At 35.6% G+C, this 24,836-nt stretch overlaps 1 pseudogene; it reads left to right on the top strand.

Annotated features, from left to right (window-relative positions):
• The first annotated feature begins 15,449 nt into the window (after positions 1-15,449).
• On the top strand, positions 15,450-22,875 carry LOC137743530 (proteinaceous RNase P 2-like; annotated as a pseudogene).
• Positions 22,876-24,836: the final 1,961 nt, after the last annotated feature.

Below are 24,836 nucleotides of genomic sequence, written 5' to 3'. Positions count from 1 at the left end.
ATTTATCTCATTAGATGTAACATGCATCACATACTGCAGCATGAGATGGTATACCAATGTGATATAAATACGTGGTCTCCTCCTCACATTACTCTATGTGAATATACAAATTTTTCATTTTATATGGGTATAAACAGAAGGGTCATCATTTTAATGAATAACAAAATAAAGAAGCTGACTTAAATATCTTTTTAATGTAACGACATCTGATGTAGATATAAGTTAAGTCAGATAATCATAAAATTAGGTAACGAACTCATCAATAATGGACTCATAATTGAAACCTCTCACTTAGAAGTGGAGAAGAAACACACTAGACTAAAATTCTAATGGCAATCATAGCACATTAATAACAAAACTCCATTCAAATTATCATTTTTATTACAATAATATTAGTATACTAATCTACGCTAAAGGGTGAAGAGGATTTGAACATGGGACATAATAGATTGAAAAGAAACGCCCTCACCACCAAGTAATGTACTTTTTTTTATTCTATGGTTTAAATTATTTTTTATTATTAAAAAAACTAATTTAAAATACAGAGATTGGTGATAAGGATAAAGTAATTTAAGAACATTTTTGTTATTTTATTTTTATTTTTTTAACAAATGCATCAGTTAATTTGTGATCGAATTAAATAATCTAAGGGGGATTTGGTTATGATAATTTAATTCGTTAGTAACATGTATTTTTGTTATGTTAAATTAAAAAACAATTTTACTTTTACTCAAGGAAAAAAATTGTGTACTGTGATTTTGGCCGAATTGCTCTTTGAACTTTTAAGCCACTACCAATTTTCATTAGATCTAGCATTTTTGTCGTGTTCACGTCGTTTTCGTGTCATATCCAATATTTTAACAGGTCGTGTTTTGTAACACCTATTAAGAGAAACGGGTAATATGACTAGATTCGAACTCGACCCGTTACCCGTTAAAGAAAACATATTTTAATCCAATAAAGAATTAAATGAAAAACATAATACTAAATTAATATAACACAATTAATAGGTAGGGTGAGGAAAAGGAGGCTCTCTAGGTTTTTTCACAAACCCTCGGAGAGCGACGGCAACGAAGATCAGAAAATCTAAGTTTTCGGTGATTCAGCTGCTCTTCTCGACGAGGAAGTAGGCGTGAGGGCTAGGTGAGTTCTCGTTGTCTAATGGTGTATGGGAGAATCCTGCAATTTTCAACAAGGTGTTTCAAAGTGTGTACGCGGGGTTGGTTTTGGTTTACAAAAGGACTGACGACAATAGAAGAAATAGTCTCAAAGTTCTCGGGATAATTTGCTATTACAGAGAAGGAACAGAAAGTCATCGTGTTTGACAAATATGATGTCGAGTCTTTAAAATCATCAATGGTGTTTTTGGTGGGGCAATGTTCTTTCCTCTAAACTAGTAAACAAAGAGAGTTTTAAGCAACAGATGAGGAATTTATGGCGCCCTAAGGCGAGTGTTCTTATATTCGATCTTGAGATGAACATTTTGCTTTTGGATTTAACTCTCCATATGAGCGAACTACCATCTTGTGCGGGAGGGGGGCTAGCTTTTTAATAAACAGTTCCTTTTGGTTGTTGAGGAGGTAGAAAACATGACCAATCCAACAAGGGTTCCATTGGTTCATCAGCAATTCTGGATTCAAGTTTACCATTCTGTTACATGACACGGCAGATAGGGAAGTTTTTGGGTAACCATTTAGGGGATTATGTACTCATTGATTAGAGTGTAAAGGATGAACAATTTGGAAGCATTCTCATGATTAGGGTTCGACTGGATACACGAAAACCTCTGAGGCTTTATGTGGCACTGCAATTGGAAAGTCGAATGTTGAATGTTGATATCCGATACGAAAAATTGACACTCACTTGCTTCCTGTGTGGGATAATGGATCATGTGGAGGATAAGTGTGCGAAGTATCAAGGAACACAAGATGATGACTATGCCAAACCATATGGGAGGTGGTTTCAGGATGATGTGTTAGGGAAGGATAATAGAAATCCTGCCGGTAAATGGTTTGGGTTGGGACCTGATGGTGGTTGGTCTATAAAAGCGCGAATCATGGATGATATGGATGAAGTTATAGAGGAAGATGTGGGGGTTGAGGACGAGTTCGGTTGGGGTAATCAGGAAGGACCATATTTCAAAGTACAAGATCGAGAAACATTGGTACGGCTGATGTTGGTATGGGTTTGAACATGCATGTGCATTCACGGAACCTTATTTCTGATCTTAATGAAGCAGTTATGGAAGATAAGTTGGTGGCTGATTCTATTGCAATCTTGCCAGATGTGGCACCCATTGTTGTCGACTTCCTAAGGAGTGTGGAGGGGATCTTAACCAACTGTCATGCCAGCCATTATTGAGTCCACGTCGGCTTTTGCTTTTGTTTGGTAATGAGATTCCAGAGTTGAATGCACGGCAAGAGGTCAATATTGAGCAAGGTATTCCACCTCAGGATAGCAGTCTTTGGCTTTCAAGAGGTGATGTTGGTAGGGACTTAAGGAAGGAAATTTATAATCATCAGGTAGACTACACTTTCGGTGAGATCTGATCATTTCAATCTGGATCCATTCATTTTTGGACATTAAAATTTGGCTAGTAAAAACTTTAAACAGCATCCAAGACTTAATATGGGAAGCAAAAGGCAGAACCATGGCCTTTTTGTCTCCCTTGAACTGGGGAAACGTATGGTTAGAGAAAAGGATTATGTTGGAAGATCTCAAGCTACAAAGAAATGTGCTACTCCAAGCTTAATGAATTTTACAACGACGGAGGTTGCGAGGCTTGGGAACCTTCATGCAATTCGAGCACTTAAGAGACTCGTTCTCTATAAAGATCCCATGGTGATTTTTTTGTGCAAAAGAAAAAGCTCCAAAGAGTATATGGAGAAGCTAAAATCACAGTTACAGTTTAATTGTGTGTTTACGGTACCGAGTTCAGGTCGTTTTGGTGGTCTGTGTGCTATATGGAAAGAGGAAGCCCAGTTTTCCCTTCGATCCTATTCTTCGAATCATATTGATTTTGAGGTGGGTGGGGTGGATTCACTGGAGACTTACGTTCTTTTATGGCTTTCCACTTGAATCTGAATGACATAAATCTTGTGAGTTCCTTCAACGTCTCAAGGTAAATTCGACATTGCCATGGTGTTGTATGGAGGTCTTTAATGAAGTTTTACAAGCTGTCGAACAGGTGGGTGGTGATGTGTGAAGTGAGTGGCAAATGGAAGGTTTCGGAATGCGATTTTGAGTTATGAACTACAAGACATGGATTTTGTTGGCAATAAGGTTCGCCTAGATAGAGCGCTTGCCACACAAAAATGGATTAACCTGTTTCCAAGTTTCAAGGTTGTCCATATAAAGCCTACATCCTGAGATCATATTCAGATTTTGATGGAGTGGAAAATCAAGAAACGACCAAGATTTAAGAAGAGTTTTCGTTATAAAGAGGGTTGGTCGGTTCGAGATGGCTGTGAAACAGCTGTACAAGCTAGATGGTCTGCAAATTGCATTCGTTCCCCTATGTATCAAGTAACAAAGAAGATCAAGGCTATGATGGTTCATTTGTTAAAGTGGGTGAAGAGCACTGAATGTTCAATTCCTAGTGAAATAGTGACAACAGAAGATAGGTTACAATCTCTATTTGATAAACCATTCACTACTGCTTGCATAAGAAGATGGATTTTGGCGTCAGCGGTCCAAAGAGAATTGGCTGCGTCTTGGGGATTAAAATACCAGGTATTTTCATCAGAAAACTTTAGAAGACAAAGACGAAATGGGTTGCAATGATTATTTGATGAAGCAGGACGGTGGCATGAAAGCAGGGCTGGAATGGAATCAGTAATTGTGAAGTATTTTATGACATTATTTGACTCCTCGGGTGCAACTAAAACTACTGAAATTTTAAGCGCGGTTGCACCTAAGGTCATGGCAAAGGTGAACTAGAGTCTTTTGTTGCCGTTTTCTGATGAAGAAATTAAGTATGCTATTTTCCAAATGCACCCTACTAAGGCGCCTAGATCGGACAGAATGATTCCTGGATTTTATCAGAAACATTATGAAACTGTTGGCCATGATATTTGTGAAGAGGTACGCTATCTTCTTTCGTTCGGGAGTATGCTTAGGAAAGTTAATTTTACACATGTCACTCTTATACCTAAGAAATTAGACACAACCTCCATGACTCATATCTGGGCAATTAGTTTGTGTAATATGATATACAAAATATGTTTTAAAGTGCTTATGAATAGATTGAAGCTTATTTTATCAGACATCATTTCTCCTTATCAAAGTGCTTTTATTGCTAGAAGATTAATTTTGGAGGACTCAATGGAATAGTCCTGGCAAATTCTGGACTAGACATTGCTCTGCATGATATTTACTATGTGGTTGCGCATTTCCATTATGTACTTTCTATGGGAGCCATTTTTGCTTTATTTGCAGGATTTCACTACAATTGTTTGGTTGCATCAGAAATTGCTCACTATATGAAAAAGAAGAATAGATGGAATGATGAGATGGCGCTGAATTTGGACCTCAGTAAGCTTATGATCGCATCGAATGGAGTTTCTTAGAACAAATGATGAGAAGATTGGGTTTCACCAAGGAATGGATTAATTGGATTATGCTGTGTGTCACTACAGTTTCTTATTCATTCGAGCTCAATCGGGAACCTGTGGTCTTTGTACAACCTAAAGAGGGTATTCAGCAAGGAGACCCGGTGTCCCAATTCTTGTTTGTGATTTGTGCAGAAGGCTTTTCAGCTTTATTGGATGTGTGGGAGGCTTAAGGACGGATACAAGGGATACAGGCTGTAATGGTGTGCCTAGTATACATCATCCACTCTTCACAGATGATAGCTTTATTTTTTCCAAAAGTACTTTGCAGGAATGTTGTGAACTGAAGGAACTGCTGAGAACTTATGAATTAGCTTTGGGGCAAACGGTTAATCTTTCCAAAAGCTATGTGGCGTTTAGTGAGAATGTGACTGAGTGGATGCTCAATTTCTTGTCAATTGCCTTGGTATGACACGGGTGGATTACCATCACCGTTATCTTGGGTTGCTAGTTTTCGTTGGTAAATCCAAGAAGACTATGTTTGCATATATCAAAGATTAGCTTTAATAAAAATTAAAAGGTTGGCATGGGAGTCTCCTTAGTAGTGCTAGCAAAGAAATTTTAATTAAAACCGTGGTCCAAGCAGTCCCTCTATACAATGTACATCTTTTTGCTTCCAAAGACATTATGTGATGAGTTAAATAATGGGAGTGTATTTGTTTTCTAGAGTGATGTCGCGCCTGAAAATGGCACCGTAGTCGTACGAGGTGGAGATGCACAAATCCAAGTAACCTGTAAAAGAACAAAGAAGCAAGTCAAAGACCGGTGGGGGGAGGGAGGGAAGGGTGTGCTGGTCAAGTTAGCAAGCAATATAAGACTCAAGTAGTGGTCAAGAGAATAAGTATGCAAGAATTACATTACTAGAGATGAAACTTAGAAGGGTGTATTTATATAAGTCGAGGAAATGATAGAATCCTTATTAAACTGGGACAATCCCAGAGTGCATCCTTTTAGGAGTGTGATTACTTGTGCCACACGCCAATCCTTAGATTGTAAGAACTCCAAGATTATAGGAAATATGTTGATTCCTTATTGGATTAGGTGTTCGTATCTTATGGAACAAGCATGCTCAATCTTAATGAAGTCATCAAACTTCACCCACTGATTTTAACACCACCTACATTTATGCAGCTCCGCACCAAAGGCTTTCAAGTCTATGACCAAACTTCTAAGGTACGCGTGATTTGATTTACCTTACTCCAACTCTAGAAAATGATTGTTCCACACATACCATTTTCAGCAACCTCTATGATATTCTTCTTGATGTTGGCGGCTTGAGTTGTAGGGTGGAGTTTGTGGTTGTGCGTTGGGTTTGTAGGTGATGGCCTTAAAGGTGGAGGCTATGCTTCCATGACCTTCCAATGATGTTGGAAACAAAGTAGGCTCTAGTTAATTTAACAGAAATTTAATTGGGGCTTAAGGATGTGACATTTTCAATAGGTTGGGTACTTGTTTGGAATGTTGAAAAATGTTTGAGACAAATTTAGAATTACACTAAAAGATTTGAGGGATTTTCAGTATTTAATCCTATGTATTATTAGAGATTTTTTGTATTGAAGAGTCACATTCTAATATATGTGGTACCATCAAGGGTGTTTTCCACATGATAGGCCCTTTAATTACACATACGTCACCCAATAAAAGTCGCACTCATGTTATATTCCGCACACCACAGGGCATTGTTGAGAATTTGAGAACATAGTTAACTAACACTAGACGAGTATAGTATGTCAAAAATACTTGTGCGTATTGTTCATCAAATTTCTTAACAAAATACTTTGAAATATTTTACCATTAGGGTTTAGGGTTAAAAAAACCCGTTGTATAATACGTGAACTTTATATGTAATGTTAAAAATGTATGAAAAATATGTGTATAATATGTGAAATTTATATGTATTATTATTATTATTTTTTTTTTTTTTTTTTTGTTAAACGATAGATTTTGTTAGATTAGATGTTAGATTAGCCATCAACAGAGTTTGAACCCACATCGTCATGCAAGGGCTTAACACATTTCCACTACTTTGGTAAATGACCACTTGCAAATTTATATGTATTATTAAACATGTATGAAAAATATGTGTATAAAATGTAAAAAGAATATAAGTACACGTATAATACCTACAGTTTGTTTAATTTAAAAAAAAAATTGTGTACTTTAACGAATCAATTAGAAATTTATAAAAATGAAAGTATTTAAAGAAAACGGAAATCTTTTTACAATACATGAATTTACTAATTAGTTAGAGTTGAGAGTATCTCAAATTGGAGATAGAGAGAAGTCTTGCATAAGGTCCTTAGAAGATCTTGGGCAGGCGTAGCTTCACGTATTCACTGTGATTGCTTTTAAGTAGATCCTCACATTAAGATAAAATTGAGGTATTAGTTGGTTAAAGAACTTGATAAAAATTTCTTAATTGAAGGATGAGGGGAAGGAGCCATGACAGTCACACTAATAAGAGCAATTCTAGCATGCTCTTTAGCCCGATGGACCAGCGATTCCAATCACCCAATTGCCCCAGCAATTGGCTCCAGCCCATTCTGGCAATGGGGCTCTGGGGAGGCCTGGTGGACAGGCCAAGCGGGAATCCATCACTTGAGAGCCTGATGGCTGTGTGATGTGTGGCTGACCTCAGGGTGACCCGGCTCGAATTCGTCCTTTTTCCCTTATTGGAATCTGGAAAAAGAATGGGATGCATGCAGGGAATTAAGCCCTCAAATTAAACCACAAGAATTGCAACATAATAGGATTTAAAGCTCAAGAACACAAGATAGTGATAGAAACATCACCTGGGTTCGAGATTGAGAGCTCAAGCTTTCAGCTTTGATGCTAGGACCTCACACCATGCACCGATGCCGCATGCAAGGCCATGGTTGGGTTCCTTGAGTTCCAGGGATTCCAAAAATATTATTTTTGAGCTTGATTTGTTGAAGGTTTGAAGAGGAAAGAGGAAGAGAGCTCACAAGAGTAAGCTGGAAAAAAGGGAGAGAAAGAAAGAAAAAGGAAGAGAGAGAGAGAGAGAGAGAGAGAGAGAGAGAGAGAGGAAGAACGGGTCAAATGAGGGGAAAAAGGGAAAGGGTGATGGGGATGTATGGATTGGGTGAGGAAAAATACTAATATTTTATTGCCTATTACTATGGCTATTCAATTTAGGGGTGGAGATGCAAAAGACAGTTACTGTTTATTAAAGACAGTTACTGTTCACTGGATGGATTCAATAGTGAGTTGTCCTAGGGGGCCTTTGCAACGCTGGAGTTGATCTAAGGACAGGACTGTGGATGTGCCCCAATAAAATTAGAAATTTTCTCATGAGATGCTTTAGAAAACTACCTTGCTATCAAGCACGGTCTTCTTCCGCGACAATGGGTGAAAATTTATGTCATTGTGGAGAGATTTTTCAGTGTGATGGGAACACGGGGTGGTACACCATGTGTCACTATACAAATGGTGAGATATGTGTGTTAAAAACTTAAAAACTTAAAAAATAAAATCTTCCACCACTTATATAAAAACATGTGGTGTACCACTCGTGTTCCGGTCACAATAAAAAATTTCTCGTCATTGTGGATAATTGCATCTGCTCGTGGTTTATTGGAAATTTGTTGATTCCTTACTGAATTAGATTTCCATATCTTGAGGAACAACCATTACATATACCACTTTCCAAACTTCTTGACCGCGGCTCAATAGTACCGCACTATATACTGATAACAGACTAATCCCCTTCTTCATGTAGTTCACAGATAATTTTGTGAAGTTGGAGAAGTGGTATGCGACCATAGTTGTAATGAGCATGGTTCATTTCATGTCGAAAGCTGTCGTGGAGGATTTCTTTGCGCCTCTTTTGCCATGGAAGATTTTGGACACCTTTCCCTTACAAGCCGGCTTCGTAGGTGCATATCCTTCTTTCTTCGCTCAATTGGTTGCTGACTCTAGGGATACACGTACACTGACTACAAAAAGAAATGACCAATAGCAACTAGAAATTATAGTGTTTTTTTCTTTATAAACTAATTAACGAAATACTCTTAAAATACGTAAAAGTTCTTTGGGTGCTTTTTTCGTCTTTTTGGTTGGAACTTGGCAGTAGTATATTAATTTGTTTATCTTGATCCAAAAAGGTCGGTCGAATTCATCGAACTCAATCCAACCGTAAAGATTTTATGACTTGAAACCCTAGTTTTTGGCTAGTAAGTATCAAACCCAGTATGAGTTGGATTCGAGATCTCGGCTGCACCCTACATAATACATATATCAAGGTGGGTCCTTAACTCCTCTCTATTGTTGGCATGCAGTAAGTGGGGTATGTTTACTTTTGTTTCTTGCCTATGTAGCTGGTCTTATACGTAGTGTAAACTTATGCTTGTTGGCTTCTTCTTTTCCTTAATAATCCGCATGAGAACAACCAGCCATTCAAGTCTATATCTGCTGGCCACTCATGTCTCTTGCCCTTGTTTCCACTAGCTAAAAGGGCTAGAAAGGCAGATAGATGCAGAGTATTTTTATTTTGGGAGACTTTGGATGCAGTTCCTAATTATGAATATTCTTTGACTGGAACCTTATTGATTTTCAATTTTTGATCCAAGTCCCTGAAATTAATGTGATAATTTATTTATATGTACGTTACTATATTTTAAAATAAAAAATTGAAATTTATAGTTGTTTATATTAATGAGATTTTAAATAAAAAACCATAATTTGTGAGATTAAAAATATTAAAATATAAATATACTATTGTGTGTGTGATATATATATATATATAAACATTGGTACATTCATCAAAATTAATAACAAAATTATTGTATCAAAACATGGGTACATTCTTCAAAATCACAAAAAAAAAAAAAAAAAAAAAAAAAAAAAAAAGATATTAGGCTTAATAAAATTAGTAAATTTCTTCGATTAAACTTAACATGGATATATTCTCAAATCAAAGAAAAAAGAATGTACCCATATAAGTTTAAAAATGGATTCGAGAAAAAAAATGAATAGATTATATATATAAGGGTACATTTTACATATAACAAATTGGTATATTTAAGAATGAGTACATTTTAAGATTAAAATTTTGAAAAAAATTACATGAATGGTACATATAATTAGCATGGGTACATTTAGCAAAATTAAAAATGGGTACAAATAAATAAAAAAATATGGGTACAAATGCAAATAAAACTTTATAAAATATGGGCACAAAAAGAAATTAATATATGGGTACAAATTAAAACTGAAAAGAAAATTGGTACAAATTAAAAAAGGGTTGCAAATTAAAAATGGGTACAAACTAAAACTAAAAATATATGATAAAAAATTTAACCATAAATATAAATATACTAATTGTAACATTTTTAACATTAAATGAATATATTTTGAAATAAAAAAATTTTTTAATTGTTGAAATAATTAATGACGCAATTAATATCAAGGACCTTGATCAAAAAATGAAAATGAATAAGGTTTTAATCAAAGGAGTAGCAAAAGGAAGGATGTGAACCTAATTTCTCATTTTATTTTTTGAGATCAATTTAGAGTGATGTTTGGATGTGAATGAGCGTAGAGGTCCAAGTGTTTGTAATCTTTCACACGCAAGTGTTTCATCTCCAATATCTGATAGAGACAGATAATAAAATGTTTGTATGCTACATACAATCGATGAAATTGACTAACTACACAAAGAAATCATATGATAGCTTGCCGCGTCATGTTACTTTCATGATGTAAGGTACGTGGGGAAGCCGCAGGCCCGCAGGCATTTTTGTTGACATCGTTTGATAGTTTTGCCTTAAAGACATGTTATCCACGTTTTAAATGTGAAAGTCCATGCATAGAGTGCACATTTACTTCATGTCTTAAAACGCCATGGAATTGTAGAGCACATTTCAGAGGACCACGTTCTGTTGGTGCTACTAACACATTGCCAATACAAATGGACCATGTCCTAGTTAAGAATGGTTCAAGCATGGCCGTAATAAAATTGTTTAAAAATGAAGTCTGCACAGCACCCACTTGAATCGATCGGTTTTAAAATTAGTTTTTCTATTTCTACTCTTCTTTTTTCTTTTGTTTTCCTTTCTTTATTTCATCGACCAATGTTGTATTAATTTCCGTTACGAACTTAAAAATTACGATTTTAAGACCCGTCACTTTAAATAAAGTTGTCGACGCAATGTCTAACAATATCTTGGAAGATGCGATCAAATTTCGTAATGGACTTTCCAAATACAAAGTAAGCCACAAATGTGAATGTGCAAGCAGCAAGCAATGCCTATATTGCCTTTGCAGCTCGTGATGTAACTTCTTGTCTTATTGGATTTAAGAAAGAATGATATCTTCACGGGATTGCAGAAGTTTGATGAGAAAGGATAATGCCCATTCAAACCCTTGGTAACCAATTATTGCTGCATAATTGAACTAAACTTTTTTTTTTTTTTTTTTTTTTTTTGTATTTTAATTAGGGTTTTTATTACAAATGGTCTCTTAAATTGATCGAATTCATCATTTTGGTCTCTTATTTTCAAAATCAATCAATGTCATTCCCGACATTCACTACCTAACATCAATTTGGTCATTCCGTTAAGATTCTGTCAACCATTCTGTTAGTTTGTATGTAGGACCCACAAATCCAATGAAATTGTTACACGTGGATTACACAAAATATGGGTTTTTATCGTGAATGTTCCCTGACATTGATCCAACTCCTTATTTTGATCCCTAAGTTTCAAAAATCGATAAATTTGGTCCCTGACTTTCACTACAGCACATCAATCTAGTAATTCCGTTTTAAATTTCATTAATATTTTTCGTTTGTATGCTAATGTGGTCCCACTAATCCAATCATATGGATCCATGTGGATTAACTATAAGAAACTCTTTTTTAGCATACCCTGATGAAGAAGACGATGACTTTTTTTTCTTTTAGTTTTGGTTTTTAGTTTCTTATTTTACTTTTAGTTTTAAATCTTCAAAAAAATATTTTCTTATAGTTAATCCACATGGCGCGGTATGATTGGATTAGTAGGACAAAAAATATTATGAAATTTTAATGGAAGGATTAAATTGACTTGCGATATTGAAGGTCAAGGACCAAACTTATCGATTTTTGGAACTTAGGGACTGAAATGAGGAGTTGGATCAATGTCAAGGACCATTTGCGATAAAAACCATTATTTTGTGTAATCCAAGTGTCACCGTTTCATTGGATCGTGGGTCCCACATACAAATTAGCAGAATAGTTGACGGAATTTTAACGGAAGGACCAAATTGATGTGCGGTAATGAATGTCAGGGACGACATTGATTGATTTTGAAAATGAGGGACCAAAATGATAAGTTTGATCAATCTCAGAGACCATTTGTGATAAAAACGCTTTTAATGAAGTGAAAAACATATACATATATATTATTTACCACGTCAGTTACTCAATTTTGATTTTGCATTTTGATCACGCAAATACTTTTGCTTCATTGTGTATTGAACACACGTAATGCAACTTCATGCTGAAGGGGGTGATGGATTATGTACAAGATTAATATAATCCTAAACCTTAGAGAGAAAGTAAGAAAAACTGACAAACTTGAAGATTAAGGCTTGCATAAATGCAATATCCCAATTATAGCATTTCGCCTCTACTCTTGTGTATGGATACCTTTTCCCAGCCTCGCCCCGCCTCGTTTTGCCTTTACCAAATTTGGCCCCGCCCCTGTAGATACCTTTTCCCAGCCTTGCCTTGCCTCGAACCTGCCTCAAATCAACAATACCCACCTCGACCCGCGGGTCTTGTACCTATTTGCCCAACCTAATTTGAATACCATATTAACAATATCTAAACAAATATTAATGATATATCAAATTGTTTAGATATTGTTAATATGGCATTCAAATTGCTTGAAAGTGAGAGGTCTTATGTTTAAATCTCGTGGATGATGAATTCGATACCAAATTAGGGTGGCCATTGTGTGGCTTAGCCGAACTCCCCCTCACCTTAGTGTAAAAATATTGATGTACTCAAAAAAAAAAAAAAAAAAAAAAAAAAAAACAACATAAATATGAACAACTCTGCCTTTTCTTTTTTTTTTTTTTCAACAAAAAAAATGTATCATTTCCAGTGGATTTTGAATACAAAAATTCTAGATCACTGAACTTTTGGGCTTTGGAGTAGTGAGTTAGTGTAATTTTGTGGGTTTGTGATTAAGGAGAAGATGGTGGAGGAGAATGCGGACTACATTATCCAGCGATGTCCACCGCCATCGATAGCCATCTCCGCTCTCTGTCTCTGTCTTTGTCTGTCTGTCTTGAATTAGACGGCCTGTGTTGAAAGTTCCCACATAACCCCCTTAAGAAACTCAATCATTGTAGAATTATTGCACATAATCCCTATATATAAAGCTAACACCTGATGTGAGAATTAACTTGACACACAAATTAAACCCTATTTGTGACAATTGTAGTAGATATGTAAGTAGGGATCGTTCTAGACCGGGGATTAACTAGGGATGCTAATCTATATAAATAAGACTCAAAAACACTCAACTAGACTCTATAGACTCAAAACTAACTTTAGACACTTAAAACAACAACCAATACTTAAAAAGACTCAATTTTAGACTCAATAAAGGTTTTGGACGAAAATAGGACTTGACTAGACTCAAAAGACTCAAGGAAAACAAGTTTTGACTCAAATATGAAGACTAGGTAAAATGGGGATTGTTTTTGATGAATTTTAGACTCAAAACAAAAACTTTATAGGAAACACTTTTGAAAAACGAATTTAAGTAAAATAAATGGGTGGAAGGCTAGTTAGAGGGTCCTTCTCCACACATGATATATGCATACGAACCAATGTCCAGTTATTACTCCTTTAGACCATGAATGACAACGCCCCAAATTAGTTGTATCGCACAACTAACCCTCAAGTTTTCCTTATTTCATTGGATTGAATGAAAACGCATTACAACCAAATTATCTTTTTCAAGTTCTTTATATGAGATGCATAACAAAGATACATATCAAAAGTCATTAAGTTTTGTGAAAACTATAAGCATTGACAAGGTATTCATCACTATGAAACGCATGAGACTCATACCAAGGATTTACTTAACACGATTGTGACTGGCAACCTCCACTACTTGTGAATATAAGTGAATAACAATTACGTGAAACCCCCCCTATACTCTAGCATCAAGTTTATGCATGCAAATTAAGTGTTAACCCCCAACCCACATACATAAACCAGTTTTAATACCTTAGATAAGCAAATCACATTCATGCCTTAAGAAATAATAACCGGACGTAATCAATTCATATAAAACATATAATCATGGCTTCAAATTCTCCTCTAACTAAAAAGAAGTTAGTTCCTCATGTTCGCAAAACAAAGATAATTAAATTTAAACATTGAACTAAGACTAAGGATAGAAAGAACCAAGAAAAACGCTCCACACTCCAATGGCATGCACGGCACTCCCTTGGATGGCAGATTGCACAAGTCCTCCTCTCCTTGCTTCCTTGCTTGCGGCACTAGGGTGGCGTAGAATGGATTGTGGTGTTTGATGGATGAAAGTATGAATGAATGAATGAGTGAGTGGATGATTGAATGGTACGGCATAGGGCTGTTTATATAGGCTAATTATGCACACTTAGTGAAGGAGAAGGATTGCACAATCCCATTGAAAAAGGGTTAATTCAAGGCAGAAACCAAAGGGGGAATGGACTAGGTAGTGCACGGCTAGGATTTAGGGAATTCTAAAAGGTTAGGTGCGGCATCTTTGTAGGGATGAGATAAGGTTTCTAGAAGGAATGGTTTAGGGCAGATTCCTAAACCTAAAGGGGCAAGGACACATGATATAGGTGTAGAAGAAGGATTGCAATTCCTAAACCTATATGGAATGGTGTTTATGCGGCAAAATAATTGGATAAGCTTCTAGAAATTGTTCTAGGTGTTTAAATATGCACCTAATCCCTTCTAATTAGCTAGATTTAAGGCACAACCTAATTTGGATAGGATAAGATAATGTTAGAGTTAGGAAAGGATAAGGTTGGTTAGGATAGGATAAGATAAGGTTGGATAAGGTTCCTTATTTCTTGCTTCTTCCTTATCTTCTTTGCATTTGGACTTCTTCCACCAGATTTGTAGCCCTTCCTAGCCCTTCTTGACTTCAATTTCGTCCATCCTCTTTACTCCATGGTTAAGATATCCAATCCATGCCCAAAAATGCTCCATTTAGCTCCAAAATGCCATTTCTTGCTCCTTTTGCCATTAGGACCTAAAAACATACGAAAATAACTTAAAAGACTGATATAAATAGTAATTAACTCCCTAAATGCAAGGAAACAACATAACTAAGTAGCATAAATATGCTCCTATCAACACCCTAATTGGGTGAATACCTCTAAAATACCCCTCTTTACATTTCATCCTTGAAGAAAACAATTTAATTAAAAGATGGAAAATGGTAAAATAGTATGTTTGAATTAAAATTCAAACTAGAAGTAGAACAAACCCACGTAGAAGCAGTTGCTGCAAACTTAGTTTCATCTTTTTTCAAATTATTTTAATTAAACACAATTTTAAATCAATTTATTTTTCAAATAAAGAAAAATACAAAAAAGCAAGCTATAATTGAGCATTTAAAAGCAAGCTCTTACCATCTGTCTGTCGGTTATGGTAGATAACATCATCTGTTAAAAAACAAAAATAAAAAGCAACCTCTTAGTTTGGATTCAAAGTCCAGCCCATCTTCACATAAGTCCAACGTTCTTATTTGCTCTCTCTGCCCAGCCCATACTTAAAGAACATTCCAAACCATAAGCCGCCGGTTTTTGTCTTCCCCAAAATCCTACTTCTCCATGCCCATGCCCATGGGGACCCCGAAGAAGATCAGGAAGAAGCTAACTCCAGAAACCCAATTCCACTCCACCCTCACTCTCTTCTCCAAGCACAAAGACCTCCCCTCCGCTATCTCCCTCTACGAATCCGCCCTTTCTCAGAACACGCGCCTCAACCACAACCACTTCAACACCCTCCTCTACCTCTGTTCAAGCTCCGTCTCCGATTCCTCTCTCAAGCAGTTGGCTTCTGCATGTTCGATCACATGTTGTCCATCGGGATACTTCCGAATGAGGCCACCATCACTGCCGTGGTCAATGACGTAGTTAGAAATTATTCGGTGGGATAAACTAAAATTATTACTGCGAAATCAAGTTTTTAATTCTACGTTGTCTACATAAAGTTATAAAATATATAATAGTAAAAACTTCAATGTAGTATTTGAAGCAAGAATTTTATGTTATGTTTTCTAGATTTCTAACTTTCAAAGTTTTCAAATAAATAAAATAAAAAATCATTTGAAATATAGAAGTTTAATTTATTACTATTAAATATAATATTGATTAAAATAATAAATTTATTTAACATCTATTATTTCTTTTTATTCTTAAAAATAGGTTTATTAATAAATTTTTTTTTCTTTATGTAAAATATGATAATTAAAAATCATAAACAAACTTAAAAATTAATATTTTTAACCTTCAAGGACCAAACTCTCCTTATGCTATAGCGAGCCATGTCCTTGGCTCCGCCCTTGGCCGTGGCCAGCTCGCTGCGGCAAAGGGGCGACTGGGATGACACGTTTGGGCTGGTGAAGGGTATGGAGAAGTATAACATATTTCCGAAGTTGCGGAGTTATGACCCAGCATTGTTTTGCTTTTGCGAGAAATCGGAGGCGGAGAAGGCGTATGAGGTGGAGGAGCATATGGGTATGGTGGGGTTGAGCCTGGAGGAGCCGGAGATTGCGGCGTTATTGAAGGTGAGCGTGGAGACAGGAAATGGGGAGAGGGTTTATGGGTACTTGCATAAGTTGAGGAATGTCGGGAGGTGTGTTAGTGAATCAACTGCGAAGAACATTGAGGATTGGTTTTGTGGCGGAGCGGCTTGTGAGGTGGGTGGAATTGGGACTCGAGTCGGGTTAAAGAGTTGGTTTTGGGGAATGGAGGAGGGTGGTACGGGCAGGGGTGGATTGGGAAGGGCGGTTGGGATGTTAGGAGAGCCACTGTGGATTTGAGCAGCTGTCAATGTAGCTCTTGTGGCGAGCGCTTGGTTTGTGTTGACATTGATTGCGGGGAGACCGAGAGGTTTGCGTAGTCGGTTGCTGCTTTGGCAATGGAAAGGGTGGTTAAGTCGAATTTCAGTGAGTTCCAGGTGAGCCAAAGTCTTTCTATTTGTTTAATTTTCAATGTCTCATTTAGAACTTTAATAATTGTGTATGCAGATGTTTAATTGTTGATGGTCCTGTTTGTAATGAGGTCATAGATTCCATGGATTCAAATTTGAGGAATTGAGAGCAGAGTTTAAAATTCATTAGACATTGATGAAAATGTTATTGTTTGATGCTGGTTTCCCACATTATTTGTATAAAGGCTTTCTGGATTCGGATTTTGTAGGTTGAGATTTTAATGATAGAACTTGCAGGAACTGAGATGCTTTACGGTTTGAGTCTGTTAGGTTGACTCCTTATTAGAGGTAGAGTCATAGATTTAATACACCTGTAAATATATACAATGATCATGCAAGGCATTTATGTCTTTTTGATGAGTACAATCATAAAATAAAGAGCTTTATCTTTTCATATATTCCCGTCATATTGGGGTTAAGTTGCGTAAAGCATGAGTTCATTTACTTTGTTACTGGATTATGAAGATGTAAATAACAATACGAGTTTTGAAATGCATTTGCTTAACTTTTGATTAGATATCTAACTATTAGAAGGAATGAACAATCAAAACCTCTGATTCCATGGATATGCTGCTGCATAATCTTTGGGGTGGTGATCTTTCATTTTTGGTTGTCTTGGTTTAATCTGTCCATGTCTGTTTTGTCTTGGAATGACAGAAACTAAAAATTTATGTGTCGAATTAAAGTTATTGAGCCATGTACTATCTGTGTTCAATTTTCCTGGGCAAAATTACTTTGCGAACATATTTAATTCATCTTCCTTCAAATACTTTAATAAAGGATTGGCTGGAGAAGCATGCTGAGTATGAAGCTATAGTGGATGGAACTAATATTGGGCTTTACCAGCAGAATTTCGCAGATGGTCGATTCAGTCTTATTCAGGTTGTACATCTCAAAAATGATGGTTTCTCTCCTTTTGCTTATGTCTCCTGTTGTTTCGTAGCCCACTTAGGCACATGTAATCATGTCACTATGTTTATGTTCTACAATAGAACAGCTCGACGTTGTTGTAAAAGAATTGTACAATAGGAGTGGAGGGAAATGGCCACTTGTTGTCATGCATAATAGACGTTTCTGGGGGCTTGTGGAAAATCCTTACCACAGAAAATTGGATGAGGAGTGGATGGGTAAAGTCATTCTTTATGCCACACCGAGTGGTTCCAATGACGATTGGTATGAGCCTGCAATCCACTACTCACTGAATTTTATTACCAGTTTCCTGCATTTATGTTGAAGAAATATTTCCTCATACAGTGCAATCTTTTGCAGTGCTCACTCTCAAAAAGGAAATGAAAAAAAAAAAAAAAAAAAACACTTTACGTGGCCACATTCTCTCTATAGTGGTTGTGTTCATCATTTTAAACATCACGACTGTTATGCTATGAATCAGGATTTAGCTCTATGCTGCTGTGAAACTCAAATGCTTGCTTGTTACGAACAATGAAATGCGAGTTCACATTTTAGAACTCCTAGGAAGCAGCTTCTTTCTCAAGTGGAAAGAGAGACACCAAGTACGTGTACTAGGACAACCTCAACTTCTGTCTAAATGTTATTGCTTATGCTCTCAAACTTTATTGGCTTTTCATGTTTTATCTCATTCTCTTGCACAATCTCATCAACAAATCATTAGATATTTTCTATTTAGTTACCTATTTAGAACGGGTATGGAAGAATCCATATAGTTTGGCACGATATCAAACTATGTGTATAATGCCTCTTGTTTTTGGCCTTATCGATACTGTGTAAAGGTACTGCTAAAGTCATCTGACACGATTCATTGAACAAGTCATAATTGGGATCAGGATCACTAGTACTCGATATGAACATAGAATGATACGATTCGATTGCTATTCCTATCTGTGCACAATCATCTGTTTCTCACTGCTTTTATATCTATATTTTCCAAGCAGATTTGAAACAGGTTCTTCTAATTTGTAGGTGAGCTACAGTTATTAGTAGTTATATTCTTGCATGTATGCTGAGATGTTTCTTCCTTTCCATTTCCTTCTCTAGCTAGTGCAGCCGCCACACGCTTTGATTTGGATAAATCAAAGACAAATACTAAGTCAAGAGTTTTCTGCTCCCCAAATTTTACATTACCATCAGCCTCTAACGATTAACAAGCAAAATCATTGTCATTACATTGCATTTGTTGTTTCTTGATGTAATATAGAGAAAAGCGTATTAAACTTTATGTAGAAAAGTGCATAAAGTCAAAGGAAATCAATCCAACTGATGTTTCTGCATATTTGGTTTTGGAAACTGATATTCACATACCCATTTTTACCTCCCACACACCCTTGTTCTTCAAATCATTTGATTTGATGGCCGAAAATTGAGTTGGGTGTATGAGAAGTAAAAATGGGTGTGTGGATACCACTACCCTTTGTTTTTTGCTATGTTAGATGGTTTGTCAAATCTAGTTGATTGGTTTTTGGTTTGCTTAAAATGTAAAACTGATCTATTCACTCATTGAATCTTTAATGCTGAAGTTCTCTTGCATCTTGTGTTTCAGGTTCGATACACTTTTGTCAAAGGCAATGTGCAACTTCAGATGCTGCCCCCATATTCTTCAGTCATCCAGGTACCGTTTTGAATTTCCCATTTTGGTTACTTCCGATAGGCTGTCCTTACTGTGACTATCTTGGTTTCTTTGTCTATCTGATTTATCTGGTATGGTACACTTCTTAATTGTTTATGCTAATAGGCTATTTTTTATTCAGTGGCTTTATTTGAAGCTTTTAATTTGTAAAATGTTCTTTTGGTTACTGAAAACACAAGAACTGAAAATCTAACAGAGCTAGGATGGAAGGACCAATTCTCCACATTTTGTCAAATTCAAGTACGAAAATTAATGGACTTCTAATTCAAGGATGAAAACTAACGAATTTTTAATCAAGGACAAAATCTAAACTCTAATGAAAGTTCAGGGACCAATTCTGTAGTTTAGTCTTATTATTTATTTCAATTTTGTTCAAAGGTTTTGATGGGTAAATTTCACTATAAAGTTTTAAAAAGGGGATTTTTTTTTTTTTTTTTTTTTTTTTTTTGAAATTTCTTCTGAACTTACACCTTTTTCAATTTGTCATGTGAACTAAAATTTTAAGTGATTTGTCATATAAATTGTTTGAAAGAATCAATTTGTCATCTCACACTAACGAAGTTAAGTCTTCCATCCAAAATAAGTCACGTGCCTTGCACATACTTGTGTCTAGGGTTATTTTGAACTTTTGACCTCATTTTCACAAGTTTTTTTTTTTTTTTTTTTTTTTTTTTTTTTTTTTTATAATTTTATACAAGGATATATTTACACTAGGAGGTGAAGGAATAAATTGGTTTCGGTCATGTGACCTTCATTTCACAAGTTCTCTACTTTTCTTTGGTACGAACCCAAAAATTTTGCCTAGTAAAAACAATGTCATGTTCGTTTCAGAAACTTATGGTGAACTCCTAAAAATGTACAATAGGCTCACTAACATGGAGTTTAACTAAGCTTTGAGAATTCAACGTTGTCCATCTTGTTCTTAAGAAAAGCGAGATGAAATGTCCGAAATGATCTTGAAGGGTTGTAGGGAGTTAGAAAGTTCGAAATAACCTTGAAACCAAGTCTTGCACAAGACTTATTTTGGATGTAAAACTTAATGGAGTTAGGGTGAGATGACCAATTAATGATTTTGGAAAGTTGATATGACAAATCTCTTAAAATTTTAGTTTATAGACAAATTAAAAAAAGGCATATAAGTTCATATGACGTTTTAAAATTTTCCCTCAGAAAATTTGCTATGTTGGAAATTTGGGGTCCAAATAGGACCGCCATACTTGCTCAGACAGGAAATTAATGGAAAATAAACTGAGGATTATGGAAATAAATGAGTAATGAAATACACAAGATTTTATTGATTGTAAATTTAAGATAAATCATTCAGGATACAAACACTTGTATGGGCAAAACCTTAATCTAAAGTATGCTATACAATTTTGAGTGATTCCTTTAGCTACTGCTTTTCATGCATACATATAGATGCTCACCTTGCATTAAATATATTGCTTCTAATTTTCACATTTCTAGGTTTATAGTCCCTGTCATGCTGATGCGATGACCATCTCTTATGCTCAAGCTTGAGGGCAATGGTTTTTTTTTGTAAATCATGCTAGTTTATGTTTCTAACTTAGATTCTATTAGGTTATTATGAATTTATTATGTGAATTGGAGAAATAATAATTATAGTTAAATATTTGATTGCTTGGCATGCTTGCTTAATTGTTTTACAAAGTATTGTACTGCACACACAATACACACGCGCACACACACACACCAATGTTTTAAAAGGCTTGCCTCAGGGCGCACCTAGGCGTCCTTTGAGGCTAGGCGTGAGGGTTGCCGCCTCTGTTTTGAGGGAGTGGGTGGAAGGCGTCGCCGGAGCCGCCTAGGCATGCCTCAGGGGATTTTTTTTTTTTACTCCCAAACCCAAATTTTGGGTTGGGTTTTAACTGCTTCGTACCTCTTCCTTGCACTATCGTCTCTCTACCTTTTATTTTCTGATTTTTTTTTTTATATAATGGATGTGTGTCTTGTCTGTGTGCATTGTTCTATGTGTGCTCATTGTGCCTTTCATCCTCTATTATATATATATAAAATAAAATATATGTATATATATGTGTGTATATATATTTATAATATATGTGTGCTCAGGGTGATTATTGATTAATAATCTTTTTTTTTTATTTTTAATATAATATATGTGTACGCTCAGTATATATATTAAAAAATTTAGGTAGCGTGACGCCTAGGTTGGGCTATCCCTTGGACACCTTGTCCACGCCTCACGCTTTTAATACATTGATACACACACATATATACATATTAAGTTTTCTAATAATTTTAGGTACCGTGATGCGATACACCTTGAGGCTATCGCCTAGGCAACGCTATCCATTAAATGCCTTGGCTACGCCTTCGCCTTTTAATCCATTGTTGAACTTTGCTATAGATAGATTACGACCCCTAAGTTGCCCCTCAATTGTCACCTTAATCAGTAAACTCGGTTTTGATATGCCATTTTATTCTGGGCCACTTTGAGTGCTTAGTGTTTGGTTTAAATGGTCTCAAATTAAATCTCAGTTGCGTTATATAATGATGATAATCTTCATGAGTGGATGATTGCTTTAAATGTTTGAAGACAGAGCATGGCCTATTGGTGCATAATTCTTAGTCTGTGTTGGTGATTAGCTGTCCCCTTAAATGTGATATAGGAATTCGAAAATGGATCATGGCATGTGCCCATAGCAGATGAAAGCTGTCAGGAGCCTGCAAGAACCTGGCTCTGTATTACACGGCCAAGTGTATCTAAAGCTTGTGGTGAAGTCTCACAGAATTTGGCATCTTCTCAGAACGGTGTTATTTGCGACAACCATGAGTTACTAAGATCATGCACATCAGAGTCTGTTGCCAGTCACCGTGATAAAACCACATTTGTGACAGGTAAAAGAAAAGAGAGGTCACCATCTCCTTTCCGTATAAATATTTCTCCTGCCTAGGTACTGTTTGCAGGAGGCCTTCATTTTCCGGCTTGCTGTGGAGATGATAACGTCTGTAAATGGTTGTGGCTGAGTAATGCGCTAGGACAATCAAGATGGAATGCTGTAAGGTGAAACGACCTGCATCTGAGGTTTTGAGCCCGGTTTCCCTTCTATGAGTAGTATCTTTGAGGTTGTACTGTATCTCAAACATACTGCAAGTTCCATCTTCCTACAAAGACTTGTTGATGTCGGCTTATTATTGAAAGTCGACTTTAGCAGTGAAAGGAAAGATGAACTGAAGCTGGCCGGCGGCGAAGCTTGAATATCGAGTAAGGATTATTTTTGTTCAAGTTTAACGTTCATTTAGTCCTTTTTCCTCTGCCAAAATAAGAAGAAAAGAAAAACTAGGGGATTCTGTTGTAAGATCAGCTTGTTTCCCGACAATACATTTGAAATTCTACGGTTTTTGTGTGTTGAGTGGTAATTGTGTAGGTTAATTAATCTCTCCTCTAATGTCACTTCTATATATTATATGCTCTTCTTTGGCAATTTCTTATACACTTCAATATTATATGCTTTTCGTTTCATCATTTGATTAAGGTTGTCATAATTTCAGTTTAACTGAAATCTGTTGGATAATTGTTGGATGACAACGATTTCGGATTTAGTGCTTTTTGCCAAGTTAAGTCCCACAAGGTTATTTTGTTGTCCCAAAAAAAAAAAAAAAAAAAAGAAAAAGTTCCACAAGGTGATATAGAAAATTGGATCATTGAGTGATGTGAAAGATGAGGGGGAGAAATGAAAATGTTATACGAGAAGGTCAAAACGACGAAGTTGCTAGCATTCATAACTTATGTAGTCTCCTTCAATCCAGTTGATGAAATGGGTAAAGCGAGACACAAATGAAAAGTACGAAGGATAAAGTGAGACATAGCAAACTGTACAAGTGAAGTGTGATTTTGTGTACCGGGGATAGCTAAAAATATGGCTTTATTTACAATTGGAAGTGAGTTATTTAATTTCTTTTAGGTTTTTGCTCTTATTTATAAATTATGTAGTTTTAACTCTTTTATTTATTCAATCTATCGGCTAAAAAAGAGTGAGCTTAAAAAGTCAACGGCAGGGTGCATGAATCACTATCCAATTATATCTCTCCTAAGGAGAAGGACTTTCATAAAATAAGTTTACTGCTATGTAGTGTTTCAGTTTAATAATGCATTGAGGATGTATAATTATCGTGTTAAACTTGTTTCATGTATGTTGCTATCTTTTTAGACAATAGTACTGGTAGGCATGCGTTATGGCCGTCATATATAAATGGGGGAGTTAGTAGTTGGAACTCACCAATTTTTTTCCATTTACTTTGTCTGAAAACCCAGCATTGCCCGTGGTCTGCAGATTGCAAGGCCGAAGGTATGCGCGTTAGATACCGTTACCATGTGTTATCCATACTTTTGGTTGTTGACAAGTTAACCGACCAATCAAACAAAAAAGGTTGATATTTTATTTTTCGCAGTCATGGGGATTTCAAAGCAAGTGATATGAGAGACTTGTAACTAAAAAGAACAATTTATTTAAACTTTTTAGTTAAAATGATTTTTGAGATTTACATACTCTTCATTTTGATCCTCGAGATTTAAAATCGACAGAAGTGATCCCTGAGATTATCTTCAGTCAATCGTTTTGGTTCTTTTGTGGAAAATCTTCGTTAAATTGAAGAAACCACCAATTCAAGAGAGGTTGATTGGAAAAAATGATAATTGATTTAAATGATTTTTTTAATAAAGATTAAAAGATTAAACAATTTTGATTATGGATATAAAATTATCATAAGTCTAAACAATTTTGATTATGGATATATAGTGAAAATAAGTCGTTCACAGCGGTAGAACCATGAATTTCCAATGAAAGTTGGGTACGTGCCTAAACTACGGGGGCTGCCATAATGTGTAATGTAGTGATAATTATTTACACTTTGTTGAAAAAAATTCATGATTATATATGTATATGTTAAAACCCCTTTAAAGTTGTACAATTAGGGTCAAATTAATATCATAACTTTAGGGTGGTTATTAAAAAATATTATACATTGACTTGTTCATTCTTAATGTTTGTTGTATTTCTTAAATAAGATTCCTTAAGCGCCAAGTATTGTGGATGCATGTTTCTCTAAAATGAGACTAAGAAAAACAATAACTTATTACATAAATACATAATGGAAATATTATTTAGGGAGACTTTGGATATGTTTCCTAGCTTTCAATATTCTTCGACTGAAATCTTGTTGATTTTCAGTTTTTTATCGAAGTCTCCGATATTAATATAATAATATATCTTTATGTTGGCTATTATATTTCTAAATTAAAAATTGAAGTTTGTAGTTATAGTTGTTTATATTAATGAGAATTTAAATAAAACCTATTGTCTTCTTTGATGGGAAAACCGAACTTCTTTGAATGAAAGTTAGGTACATG

This window comes from Pyrus communis, chromosome 8 (assembly GCF_963583255.1).
Source record: "Pyrus communis chromosome 8, drPyrComm1.1, whole genome shotgun sequence".
Classification (NCBI taxonomy): domain Eukaryota; kingdom Viridiplantae; phylum Streptophyta; class Magnoliopsida; order Rosales; family Rosaceae; genus Pyrus; species Pyrus communis.
The sequence above is the reverse complement of the archived record's forward strand: the minus strand, read 5'-3'. Positions and strand labels throughout refer to the sequence as shown.